Raw genomic sequence first — 14,043 nt, 5'->3', positions numbered from 1 at the left:
AATGTGTCAGTGAGTAATGAGTACACCTGTGCACCTGCTGGGTGACCTGGGAAATGTGTCAGTGAGTAATGAGTACACCTGTGCACCTGCTGGGTGACCTGAGAAATGTGTCAGTGAGTAATGAGTACATCTGTGCACCTGTTGGGTGACCTAGGAAATGTGTCAGTGAGTAATGAATACACCTGTGCACCTGCTGGGTGACCTGGGAAATGTGTCAGCGAGTAATGAATACACCTGTGCACCTGCTGGGTGACCTGAGAAATGTGTCCGTGAGTAATGAGTACACCTGTGCACCTGCTGGGTGACCCGGGAAATGTGTCAGTGAGTAATGAGTACACATGTGCACCTGCTGGGTGACCTGAGAAATGTGTCAGTGAGTAATGAGTACACCTGTGCACCTGCTGGGTGACCTGAGAAATGTGTCAGTGAGTAATGAGTACACCTGTGCACCTGTTGGGTGACCTGGGAAATGTGTCAGTGAGCAATGAATACACCTGTGCACCTGTTGGGTGACCTGGCAAATGTGTCAGTGAGTAAAGAATTCACCTGTGCACCTGCTGGGTGACCTAGGAAATGTGTCAATGAGTAATGAGTACACCTGTGCACCTGCTGGGTGACCTGGCAAAATGTATCAGTGAGTAATGAGTACACCTGTGCACCTGCTGGGCGACCTGGGAAATGTGTCAGTGAGTAATGAATAAACCTGTGCACCTGCTGGGTGACCTGGGAAATGTGTTAGTGAGTAATGAATAAACCTGTACACCTGCTGGGTGACGTGGGAAATGTGCCAGTGGGTAATGAATACACCTGTGCACCTGTTGTGTGACCTGGAAAATGGGGCAGTGAGTAATGAGTACACCTGTGCACCTGCTGGGTGACCTCGGAAATGTGCCAGTGAGTAATGAGTACACATGTGGACCTGCTGGATGACCTGGGAAATGTATCAGTGAGTAATGAATATACCTGGGCACTTGCTGGGTGACCTGGGAAATGTGTCAGTAAGTAATGAGTACACCTCTGCTGCACCTACTGGGTGACCTGGGAAATGTGTCAGTGAGTAATGAATACACCTGTGCAACTGCTGGGTGCCCTGGGAAATGTGAACTGTTTAGAGTGCTGAGAACTGAGTTTGAGAACAGCTGTCTTAAGGCACAAGTGGACGTCTAAAACACTGGGGGTGAGATGTACTGTACTGTCCAAAAATGCAATCAAACCTTTACCACAATACACATGGTTTCAAGAATGTATTAAAATGGTCCTCAGTAGATACTGGAGATATCTGCTGCGGACCATCAGCATTGCAGGCTACAAAGAATTCTATGGGGTGTGATGTGCCTGTATACAGTAAGCTATGGAAATTGCAACTTTCCAGAGCTTCTGCCTGATATGCAACCCCATCTATAGATGATGGGCAGTGACGTTTCTTGCAGCGGGCGAGCCGTGCAAACGCACGGGGCGCCCACCGCGGCACTTTGCGGGTCCTTGTCTCCCCCTCCTCCCTCTTCCCGAGTACTCCTGCTCGGGGGGCAGAGTTTCACGGAATGATGCGTCTGCGTCGTGGCGTCATGACGCAATTGCGTCATTCTGCAAAACTCCGCCCCCTCCGATCAGGAGTACTGTACTGATGACAAGAGGAGGGGGAGCCAAGCTAGAAGGAGGAGGCAGCCGGCGCGAGGAAGGAGAGGCGGCCCGAAGAGCGGGAAGAACCTCTTCAAATGTAAGTAGTCTCTCACTCTCCCCCCCACCCTCTCCCTTCCTTCCCCACCACTTGACACTTGCCTGCTGTAATGTGTAAAATGGGGACTCTTGCCTGCCATACTGTGTAAAATGGGAACTCTTGCCTGCCATACTGTGTAAAATGGAGACTCTCGCCTGCGTAATGTGTAAAATGGGGACTCTCGCCTACGTAATGTGTACAATGGGGACACTTGCCTGCCGTACTGTATAAAATGGGGACTCTTGCCAGCCAGACTGTGTAAAATGGGGACTCTTGCCTGCCGTACTGTATCAAATGGGGACTCTTGCCTTCCGCACTGTATAAAATGGGGACTCTTGCCTGCCGTACTGTATAAAATGGGGACTCCTGCCTGCCGCACTATGTAAAATGGGGACTCTTGCCTGCCGTACTGTATAAAATGGGGACTCTTGCCTGCCGCACTGTGTAAAATGGGGACTCTTGCCTGCCGTACTGTATAAAATGGGGACTCTTGCCTGCCGCACTGTGTAAAATGGGAACTCTTGCCTGCCGTAATGTGTAAAATTGGGACTCTCGCCAGCGTAATGTATAAAATGGGGACTCTTGCCTGCCGCACTATGTAAAATGGGGACTCTTGCCTGCTGCACTATATAAAATAGGGACTCTTGCCTGACGTACTGTATAAAATGGGGACTCTTGCCTGCCGCACTATGTAAAATGGGGACTCTTCCGTGCCGTACTGTGTAAAATGGGGACTCTTGCCTGCCGTACTGTATAAAATGGGAATTCTTGCCTGGTGCACTGTGTAAAATGGGGACTCTTGCCTGCCGTAATGTATAAAATGGGGACTCTCGTCTGCGTAATGTGTAAAATGGGGACTCTTGCCTGCCGTACTGTGTAAAATGGGGACACTTGCCTGCCGCATTGTGTAAAATGGGGACACATGCCTGCTGTAATGTGTAAAATGGGGACACGTGCCTGCAGTAATGTGTAAAATGGGAACTCTTGCCTGCCGTACTGTGTAAAATGGGGACTTTTGATGTGTTTTTTTCCCCCCTGTGGTGGGCGTGATGATATCAGATGAGGCTACGCCCATTTTAATGAGACCACGCCCATTTTAATGAGGCCATGCCCCCTTGCGCGCACATGCTTTTTCTTTTTATAGCTATAGGGGGGGGGCTTTTTTATGTCAATGGGGGTGGGCGCATTTTGAAATCTCGCACTGGGAGCCAAATTGGCTAGAAACAGCCCTGATGATTGGGCCTGTAGAAGCCTATGGGCAGTAGCGGATCTTGCCACGGGCAAGCAGGATTTTTGCTCGGGGCGCTGCTGTACCAAGGGCGCCGCCGCTGAGGCAAGATCCGCTATAGGTCCTCTCCGCGAAGAGAAACTACATGCTACCGCTACTTTCACCGCCTGCCGTGCGGTGCGCGATGACGTCATTGCGCACCGCACGGCATTGTGGGAGCAGCCATAGACACTAGAGGTCATAACTGACCTCTAATGTCTCTGCGGTGGGAGATCCAAGGAGCGGCGTCGGCAGCTGGGGATGGAGTACAGCAGCAGCGGTCGGGAAGCAGAAGCGGTGATAGTATTTTTTTTTAGGTAATCAGCGCAAGAGGGGGCACAGCTACTAGGGGCACAATTACAGGGGGCACAGCTACTAGGGGCACAACTACAGGGGGCACAGCTACTATTGGCACAGCTACTAGGGGTACAACTACAGGAGGCACAGCTACTGAGGGCACAGCTATAGGGGTCACAGCTACTAGGGGCACAACTACAGGGGGAACAGCTACTGAGGGCACAGCCATTGGCCTATCTATAATGGGTGCAGTGTGTGCAGGGCACATGGGCCTCGGGCTCCAGGGGGGCCCTCCCCGCACACACTGCCCCATTTTTTTAATACTTAACTCTCTGGAGTCCCCAATCGGAGCCCTCCCTTTTCGGCAGCACAATAGAGTCTGAACACTAGGGGGAACAAACTCTATAGCGCCTGCTGAAACCTCCGGAAAGATGGCACGGCGGCCATTTTTCCGGAGTTTCACGCATGCACATTAAGAAAATATTTGGGGAAATGGCCGCCGCCCCTAGTAGCACATTATATGGAGTATTAGCTCCAATCATAATTGTGTGAGTGGTTAAATATTGCACGGGCAAAGGGCATGCGATGGTTAAGGGGTCATAGCCCCTTGCAACAGCGCACGCAAGGCCTGATGAATCACCTAGTAGGTGCTGTGGTTGGGAGAGTGGTGGGTGTGGGGTAGACGCGGATGGGGAAGGGGTGGTTGCGTAGGCGCCATGGGTGGGGCTGGTGCGGTGGTACCACAGGTGCCATGGGTGGGGGAGGGAGTCTGGAGCCACCAGGGTTCGGGTAGGAGCGGTTGCGGGGGTGCCGCAGGTGGAGGAGGGGTGGGTGCGGTGGTGCCGCGGGTGGGGGAGTGGCGAGTGCGGGGGTGCTATGGGTGGGGGAGGGGGACCAGAGTCACCGTGGGTGGTGGAGGGGGGTTGTGGGGGTGCTGCAGATGGGTCCCGGAGGTACTGCGAGTGGGAGAGGGGTGGGTAATGCTTCTCCTCCTGGAAGCACCTAAGCTGTTATCCTCCCTTTGGCAGTGGCTCTCCCGGAGACTCTCACAGCAGCCAAGCAGCCAGTCACTATTGTTAGCGCTGGTGTACCAACGCGCCACATTACAGGGAAGAAGATGTACTCAATATGCTACAGGTCCCAGCAGCCCTTAGCGCCGGAATGCTTCGGCGCTAAGGGCTGCTGGGAGCTGTAGTTTATTTAGTGCCTCCACTTCCCTGTAATGCGGCGTGTTGGGACACTGGCACTAACAATAGTGACTGGCTGCAGAACTGACTTGCTCGCTGAATCAATGTAAAAGGTGAGAGTGCTGTGCAGTGTTAGTGACACTGCACACCCACTGCACTGCACAGCACTGTCACCTTTTACATTGATTCAACGTCCAGACATTACCCTCCATGATATCACCCACTCTATCCATTACATTAGCCATCTCGGGGCTTCCAGGCCGGCAGCCCAGGTACTGTGTTGCAGAGTCAGGGCCTCTGGGGATCTGGGCGCGGCTGTGGCGGGGAGGCACTTCTGTGACATCACACGCGCTGGAGGCTCCGGGGCTCAGAGAGTATGCGGCGCAGGGAGGGCTATGAAAGTGTTCCGCTGCGCCGCTTTCATACACATCTATGCCAGTGGCCGCATCAGCTTTTGTTCCACCTGCGCCGCGGCTAGGGAGTGGGGATTGCTGATGCCGGAGGGGGCAGGCGGACTGGCAGCAGTACATAGGACGCTGCAGTAAAATGATTTTATTTTCCAGTGGCATACCCTCCAACTGTACCATTTTGGCAGGTACAATGCCTTTTTTTATGGACTGTACCGATTTTTGGCTCTCCAAACTTCCATTGGAAGTATAGGAAAAGTGTCATGGCCATGCCCACTTTACCCGTGGCCACGCCCCCTTTTCGAATTTGTACCAATTTTTATGTGTAAATTGTTGGAGGGTATGTTGCTGTAGATGCAGTGGGCCTGTTTTGGAGTCTGAACTTGGAGTTGCAGCTCCATCAGCCCCATTGTTAATCCTGCTCTGGGAACACATAGCAGTAAAGGGCAGAGCCTCCCTTTGGATGTAACCTGTGTGGGAGGGCGTTTCTCACCCAACCAGCTGTGGACTGGGTGTGATAGACCTGCCACTAACCCAATGAGAGCTTCTAGCCACGCCCAGCGTTATATACACAGTCACAGAGTCACAGATCTCGGCTATTATATAGGAGATTCATACTGAAGGATGTTTTTCTTGCTCCTCCCATTCAAGATCAGTCTCAATAAACTAAGCTCCTGTGTTTTTATCATTCGTGTTTTCCGATGTCGATGTAATTCGTAATCCAGAGCGGTGTTTTATAGGGGAGCTTTGTAAAATACTGCCAAACATCAAGGCATGAAGCCCGGCTGGATCAGTGCTTCAGTAATGAAACAATTAAATAATAATAAAATAAATTGCATGGGGTCCCACCTCCTAAGCATAACCAGCCCCCGGGCTCTTTGAGCCAGTTCTTGTTCTTAAATTACCGGGGGGAAATTGCGTAGGGATATGGGGGAAAAGGTTCCCCAAATTTTTTAAACCAGCACAGGGCTCCACTAATGTGTGTTGTGGTTATTGTAATATTTCTTTTACAGTAGAACTACAGGTACCAGTGGGCCCTTTAATGCCCTACTTGTGGTTCACCAAGTACCAGCATGCAGGGGAGGCTCGCTGAGACGTATCGTTCCACTGTAAAAAACAATATGTATTCTTAATTTTACAAAATGGCTGTCAGCCCGGCACCCACCACACAGGGTGCCCTTGGGTGCCTGGAGGGGGGACCCCTTTATTGTGGGGGCCCGTACTCCCCCCAGGGAACCCTGTCCAGGACTAACTAGTTGAGGATATAATGCTATGGCCACAGAGACCTGTATACATGTGTCCCCCAGCTGTGACATTATCTTCTTCTTTTTTTTCAAATATGTTTATTAAATACCTCCAAAATACAGTACAGAAATGAAAAAAGAACAGCATGTATATCAGACATATCAACATCAAAATAATCAGAGAAAGGAAATAAAAGTATACAGCATATGTAAGTAGCGGAGGAAATTTTCTAATTTTCTAAAATAATCAACAATTAAGAATGGGACCGAATATGACTAACTAAAAACTGACACTCAATTCTGACAGTACAAATAAAGAAAAAGAAAAAAATATCACAAAAACACTATTCAGTTGAATAAACTAAGTGAACAAAGTGAACAAAAGCACCTACCAAGAGCCACAGGCCACCGATCCGTCCATAGAAGTGTCCATCCAATCCGCCAGGGAAGAAACAAAGGAAATAAGGAGAGAAGGGGAAGAAAAGAAGAAGTGTGTGGAGAGGGGAGTACGAATGAAGAAGAAGGGGAGGGGAAGAGAAGAGGCTCAGTTAGTCAGAGAGACTCAGCTATCAAGTTGTCGGAGAGAGTACCAAAAGTTGGATTGGAAACATTTATGTATTGTTAGTTTAGTGTGGAGAGGAAGGGGGCAAATGTATTTATCCCAGCACTTAAAGAGTGCAGGAGTCAGGGTTTCCTTATGGATAGAGGCCTCCAGCCAGTCCATATTAAATAAAAAGAGTAACCTAGAAGTAGCCATAGAAAGAGTAGGAGAGGTAGGATGGATCCACTGTTGCAATATCGCTTTTTTCCCCACTGCTGAAAGTAACACTATAAATTTTTTATCAGTGCGTGGAATTCCAGGTTGGTTCGACAGGTGACCAAAGAGGGCCCAGGGGACAGTACATTGAAAGGGGATGCCTAATGTTGAGGTGCCATAATGGTGTAAGTTATGCCAGAACTTTTGAATAGCAGGGCAGGCCCAAAGACAATGGAAAAGATCAGCTTCTACCGCTGGGCATTTATTACATCCGGCCTATCTGATATACCCATCAGAAATCCTGTTTAGGCGAGATATATGCCCTGTGTAGCAGTTTATAGGCCATTTCCTGATATATACTTGCCGCTATTAGTTTACGGGTCGCAAGAAAAGTATCTAATAGGTTTTCTGCTGTGAGTGTAGGAACTTGGGAGATCCATTTAGCTAAATCAGGAAAATCAGTGTGGGGTTTTAGTTCCAAGTGGGTACGGGCATAAATAGAAGATATAGAGTAAGTATTGTAGCGTAAAAGAGAATCTAAGGGGTTAACAAAGTCTTGTTTCTTAAGGTGAGGGAGAACAGACGTAAGATAGTGTATAGCCTGGGAGTAGTAAAATCCATGCAGGGGCGAGATTTTATATTTCTCAATAGCCTCCTGGAATGGCAAAGGAGTGTGAGAATGTGTCATCAGGTTACGTAAAGTTCTTAAACCAGAGGAGCACCAAGCACTAAAAAGCAAAGAGGCAGTACCATTCTGGAACGCCAAGTTTCCAAGCAAGGGTAGAGATACTGAGTAATAATATTTAAGACCATGAGCTTTTCAAGCCATTTTCCACGCCTTAATAGTGGAAGACAATAGTGGGTTATCAAATTGGGAAGATTTTATTTGATAGGGCCGGGCATGTAGACGGTAACCAAGGGAGAGGGGAGTACAAAGCTGAGATTCTAACTTGGTATCTGTGAATACATCGTTGCCACTGAGCCAGTCAATGGCAAAACGTAGCAAGCAGGCTAGATTATATTGTTTAATGTTTGGTAGGTTTACACCTCCTTGACGTACAGATTGCAACATTTTTTTTAAACTTATATGGGATGTTTACGGTTCCATATAAACTTGGAAAGCAGGGTATTAAGTAAAGAGAAATCAGAATTAGTGAATAGAATGGGAGTCATTTGAAGAATATACAGGAGTTTTGGGAAGCTTGCCATTTTAAACAGGTTGCATCTCCCTAACACGTTAAGGGGAATGTTTTGCCATAGGCTAAGTTCATCCCGGATTTTATGTATGATCAGATTAATAATACGTGCATAGAGAGTGGAGAGATGTTGCAGTAGAGTCACTCCCAAAAATGTGATATGCGAGGGGGCCCATCTAAATGGGAAGGGTCTAGCCCAACCCAGTCTCGCCTGGCCAAATATGGCCAGGGCTTCAGACTTGGCGAAGTTAATAGAGAAGCCAGCAAAAGACGAAAATATGTCAATTGCCTCTACCAATACAGGGAGGGAGCGTTTAGGGTCTGAGGTACATATAAGTAGGTCATCTGTGAAGGCTATAACTTTGAGTTTGCGATCCCCAATAACAATACCCCTAAACCCAGGTAGCAGTTGGACATAACGAATAAAAGGTTCCAATTAAAGAGCAAAGGGGAGAGAGGGCAGCCTTGTCTGGTGCCTCTCTCAAGAGAAAAGGAAGGGGAGGCCACCTAATTGACTACCACCTGGGCCAGCAGTGCAGAGGGTCCGCATTAGACTACAGAAATTAGTGCCAAATTGCTGATGGAAGAGCACTCTAGAAAGGTGTGGCCAAGCAATTTTATCGAAGGCCTTTTCAGCATCTAAATCAATAAGAATATTATCTTCCAGATTATGAAGGCGGGTATGGGAAATAGCAGCTATCGCTGATCTAATACCTTGTACAGATTGTCTGCTCTTAATAAGGCCTAACTGAGCCGGAGAAATGAGATGAGGCAGACAAGACTGTAGGCGGTTGGCCATTAGTTTGGTAAGCAATTTGAAGTCTTGGTTAAGAAGTGAGTTAGGACGATAGGAAGCCACGAGGGAGGGATCTTTACCCGGCTTGGCTATTACAATTATCCGCGACTCATTGAAATATAAAGGTATGGTTCCGGAGGTAAAGATATGATTATATAGTTTGACTAGAGTAGGTGTGAGTTCAGCACTCAGTAATTTATAAAATTCGTCCCCAAAGCCATCAGGGCCTGGGCTCTTGCCGTTTGGTAAAGATTTGATAGTTGTGAGTATCTCTTCCTCGGTTATAGACGTCTCGAGAAGGTCCCTGTCATCTCGAGAGAGGACAGGAAGCTGAGCGTCATGCAAAAAGGATTGACCTGCCTCCACATTATCTGGCTCTGCTGTATACAGGGATTTGTAAAACTGCATAAATTCTGTGCAAATGGCTGTCGGATCTGATATAATAGTGTCTGAAGATTTAACCGCCTCAACCCACGTATGCGTACGGGGTCCCCGAGCGAGGTTTGCCAAAAGTCTGCCCGATTCATTACCCCATCAAAAAAATTTGTTCCGCTGGTAACAGTGGCGTTAGTTCATCCCAGTTGCCCGGAGGCAAGATAAATATTGGTGTGTCGCCCCCCCCCCCCCCCCCAAATTTAGCTAAATAAATGTGTGTATATATATATATATATATATATATAGTATGGAGTGTTCTGAAATAAAAATGTATATACTGCATATATACATTTAATTGTCTTTTATTTTAAATCACACATTTCTTAGCAGTCATACCAGGATTAGAAGCTATGATCTGTTACACTGACGGCCGGCACTTTACTGATAGATCTATTTGCTCCTGCATAGGAAGAATGAGAATTTAAACTATATGAAGTTACTTGTAATTGTCAGAGAAGTAACTTCATAAAGTTAGAATTCTCATGTTTCCTATACAGGAGCAAATAGCTTCATCAGTAAGGTGTCTGCTTCTTGTGTAATAGGTCGTGGGTATTAATCCTGGGTATGACACTTGTAAAATGTGTACAGTGGGGATCGAAAGTTTGGGTACCCCAGGCAAAAATTCATTTTAATGTACAAAAAGAAGCCAAGGAAAGATGGAAAAATCTCCAAAAGGCATCAGATTACAGATTTGACATTCTTATAACATGTCAAAAAAAGTTCAATTTTATTTCCATCATTTACACTATCAAAAGAGCAGAAAACAAAAAATGGCATCTGCAAAAGTTTGGGCACCCTGCAGAGTTAATACCTTGTACTGCCGCCTTTGGACAACTGAGACCTGGCAGTGTCATGGATTGTTCTCAATCATCGTCTGGAAAGACCAGGTGATGTCAATCTCAAAGGTTTTAAAAGCCCAGACTCATCTGACCTTGCTCCAACAATCAGCACCATGGGTTCCTCTAAGCAGTTGTGTAGAACACTGAAACTGAGAATAGTTGACACTCACAAAGCAGGAGAAGGCTATAAGAAAATAGCAAAGCGTTATCAGATGCCCATATCCTCTGTTCGGAATGAAATTAAGAAATGGCAGTCATCAGGAACAGTGGAAGTTAAAGCAAGATCTGGAAGACCAAGAAAAATATCAGACAGAACAGCTCGCAGGATTGTGAGAAAAGCAAGTCAAAATCCACGTTTGACTGCACGATCCCTCCAGGAAGATCTGGCAGACACTGGAGTTGTGGTACACTATTCCACTATAAAGAGATACTTGTACAAATATGGTCTTCATGGAAGAGTCATCAGAAGAAAACCTCTTCTACGTCCTCACCACAAAAATCAGCGTTTGAAGTTTGCAAATGAACATATAGACAAGCCTGATGCATTTTGGAATAAAGTTCTGTGGACCGATGAGGTTAAAATAGAACTTTTTGGCCGGAATGAGCAAAGGTACGTTTGGAGAAGGAAGGGCACAGAATTTAATGAAAAGAACCTCTGTCCAACTGTTAAGCATGGGGGTGGATCAATTATGCTTTGGGGTTGTATTGCAGCCAGTGACACAGGGAACATTTCACGACTAGAAGGAAAAATGGATTCGATAAGATTCCAGCAAATTTTGGACGCTAACTTGATGCCATCTGTGAAAAAGCTGAAGTTAAAGAGAGGCTGGCTTCTTCAAATGGATAATGATCCTAAACACACCTCAAAATCCACGGTGGATTACATCAAGAGACGTAAACTGAAGGTTTTGCCATGGCCTTCACAATCTCCTGACCTCAACATAATTGAAAATCTATGGATAGACCTTAAAAGAGCAGTGCGTCACAGACAGCCCAGGAATCTCAAAGAACTGGAAGACTTTTGTAAGGTATAATGGGCGAAGATAACGCAAACAAGAATTGAAAGACTCTTGGCTGGCTACAAAAAGTGTTTACAAGCTGTGATACTTGCCAAAGGGGGCAGTACAAGGTATTAACTCTGCAGGGTGCCCAAACTTTTGCAGACACCATTTTTTGTTTTCTGTTCTCTTGAAAGTGTAAATGATGGAAATAAAATCAAACTTTTTTTGATATGTTATAAGAATGTCTAATCTGTAATTTGATGCCTTTTGGAGATTTTTCCATCTTTCCTTGGCTTCTTTTTGCACATGAAAATGAATTTTTGCCTGGGGTGCCCAAACTTTCGATCCCCACTGTATCTATAATAAAAAGGGTGTGATATGTAAGGTGCAGGGAACAGTGAGTAAGTCGGCCACTGAAGAGATAGTGGCAACTATCAATTAACATAATTGAATGGTGTCACAGAATGAGAGGAGAGGTGCCCCCCTTCAGAGCAGGAGCCCGGTGGCAGATGACTCTGTTGCCTCCCAGAGTTCTGCCTCTGGCTGGTAATCATATCATGTCTGGGCCTGCTCTGTTAGGAAGGTATCATATATTTGTTTAGTGGTCAGGTATGACTCTTTATGTGTAGGGGTGTCAGAACGCTTATATGTTCTATAAGTTGAGGTGAGAATGGAACTCAGTTCATGTAGGCGGCAGTTAAATGCTTTGCGTCTCGAATTTACGTATGAGATAATGTGGCCCCGGATAACAGCTTTAGAGGTGCTCCAAAACAGCGAGACATCCTCTGCCTGGGCTAAATGATCAGAAACGTAGGTGTGCCAAATGTGTCTAAGATGTAGGAGAAAATCCTCTGAGTGTATAAGATAAGCAGGGAATCGCCAGCATTTGGAAAAGCATTGAGGCAATGCAAGCTTAAGAGAAATCACAATAGGAGCATGGTCTGAGATAATAATATTTTTGATCGAGGTATGAGTGACTTTAGGGAAGAGATGTCGGGATAGGAAAATATAATCAATACGGGAGTGTGTAGAGTGGGGGTGAGAGTAGAAGGAGTAGTCACGAAGAAGAGGATGATGATGTATACGCCAAGGGTCGGAGAGAGCAAGTTGCGAACAGAGGGAAGAAAGAAGATCACAGCCGGATTTGGAGGATAAAGCACTCACCCCAGACCTGTTCATGGACGGATCGATGACCGTGTTGAAATCTCCTCCTAAGATTAGATTAGAGCTCCCCCAAGATGAAAGTTTCTGTAGGCTAGCTGCAAAAAAATCCTGTTGAGAGACATTCGGGGCATATAGATTAAGGAGAGTATACAAGACATTATCAATTATCACATCCAGCAAAATAAATCTCCCATTAGGATCGAGAAACTTTCTGCATATCGAATATTGTAAAGACTTGTTTAAAAGAATGGCAACTCCCCTGGTCTTATTAGAATAAGGGGCCGAGATACAATCCCCAATCCAGGAAGCACGTAAGGTGTTACGGGGATCATCCAGCCAATGTGTTTCCTATAGGAAGGTGATGTGGGGGGTCATACGGTGGAGGTGGGAGAGCACTTACTTACGCTTCACTGGAGCATTAAGGCCTTCCACATTCCATGACACTATATTAAAAGCAAGGAGTGGAGTATCTCCCGCGGCGGTGGGGGGAATAGGAGCAGGGTCAGCTATATCAGCCTATGCCGACGGACGGGGATGCAAGAAAATATATACTAAAGTTAATGTAGGGCCCTTGCCCATCCCAGCGAGCGGGAAGGGGTTGACCCATGGAGGATTGGGGTCGGCAGGTCCGGCAGGTGCAACAAACAATACTTAACAGCAACAAAGAAAACAAACAAGAAATACAAGAAAAAGTACAGCTCATTGTATACACAGAGCTGTGCAATTATTCCTCTCCACGTGACCTACAGATGGAGGAAAAAAGAAAAAAAACATGGATGCAAGCAATACTAACAGTGCAACATTCAAGTGGGTAGACTTGAGAAGTGGGCCTTAGCGAGTGTTATGTCATCGAAGAACAACGGCTTGCCGTCATCAAAGACTCGCAGTCGTGCCAGAGAGAGAATTTGATTTTGGCTTCAAACTTTTGCTTGCATAACGGGGCAAACTCCTTGCGCTTAGCAGCGACAATAGTAGAAAAATCTTGAAAGATCAAGAGCCAATCTCCATTGTAGGTCAGGCCAGCCGTCTTCCGGTAGTGATCTAAGAGCCGAGCCTTGTCGGCATAATTAAGGATTTTCATGATCACAGGGCAAGGGCGACCAGGGTTCGTTTTGCGTTCAGGGACGATTCTATGTGCCCGTTCGATAGCCAGAGGGGTGCCTTTGAGATCCATAGCTAGTTGTTGCGGTATCCAGTTAGAGAGAAGATCAAGTAACTCATGGCCTTTGACCGATTCGGGGATACCCACCACCTGGAGATTACTTCTGCATCCGCGATTCTCCAAATCATCTAGCTTTTGGGTTAGATCCGAAATGTCTCTTTGCTGTGAATTAATGGTAAGTTGTGCTGTATGCAAATCATCCTCCAGGGTAGACACCCTCTGTTCAACGTCATCTAGGCGGCCAGAATGTTGAGTTAATTTGGATAGAGTAGAGTCAATAGTTTCCTAATGCCCGCAAGTTTTTCATCTAGCAGGGGGCCCAGCACTGCCACAATATCCGCAGGTTTCATTTTGGGAGGCTTACTGGCCGGAACAGACTTGCGTTTTTGTAAAGATCTGGAACTAGTGACAGAACAATCTAAATCAGAGGAGTGTCCCCACACAGTATCGTCTCGGGTTGTGGAGGTGGAGCCAGCAATTGACATTGGGGTGGGTATAAGAAATTTTTCCATAAAAATAAGCGTGCAACGGAGAGCCTGATTATACAGTAGGAGTCGCCTCATGCAAGGAGCAG

At 46.6% G+C, this 14,043-nt stretch overlaps 1 protein-coding gene across 1 annotated transcript in view; it reads left to right on the top strand.

Moving 5' to 3' along the window:
* Nucleotides 1-14,043, top strand: part of TMEM176B (transmembrane protein 176B) — a 145,641-nt gene that overhangs the window by 106,523 nt on the left and 25,075 nt on the right. The gene's annotated exons all lie outside the window — the stretch shown is intronic.

Source organism: Pseudophryne corroboree, chromosome 3 (genome assembly GCF_028390025.1).
Source record: "Pseudophryne corroboree isolate aPseCor3 chromosome 3, aPseCor3.hap2, whole genome shotgun sequence".
In the NCBI taxonomy this organism is placed as follows: domain Eukaryota; kingdom Metazoa; phylum Chordata; class Amphibia; order Anura; family Myobatrachidae; genus Pseudophryne; species Pseudophryne corroboree.
The sequence above is the reverse complement of the archived record's forward strand: the minus strand, read 5'-3'. Positions and strand labels throughout refer to the sequence as shown.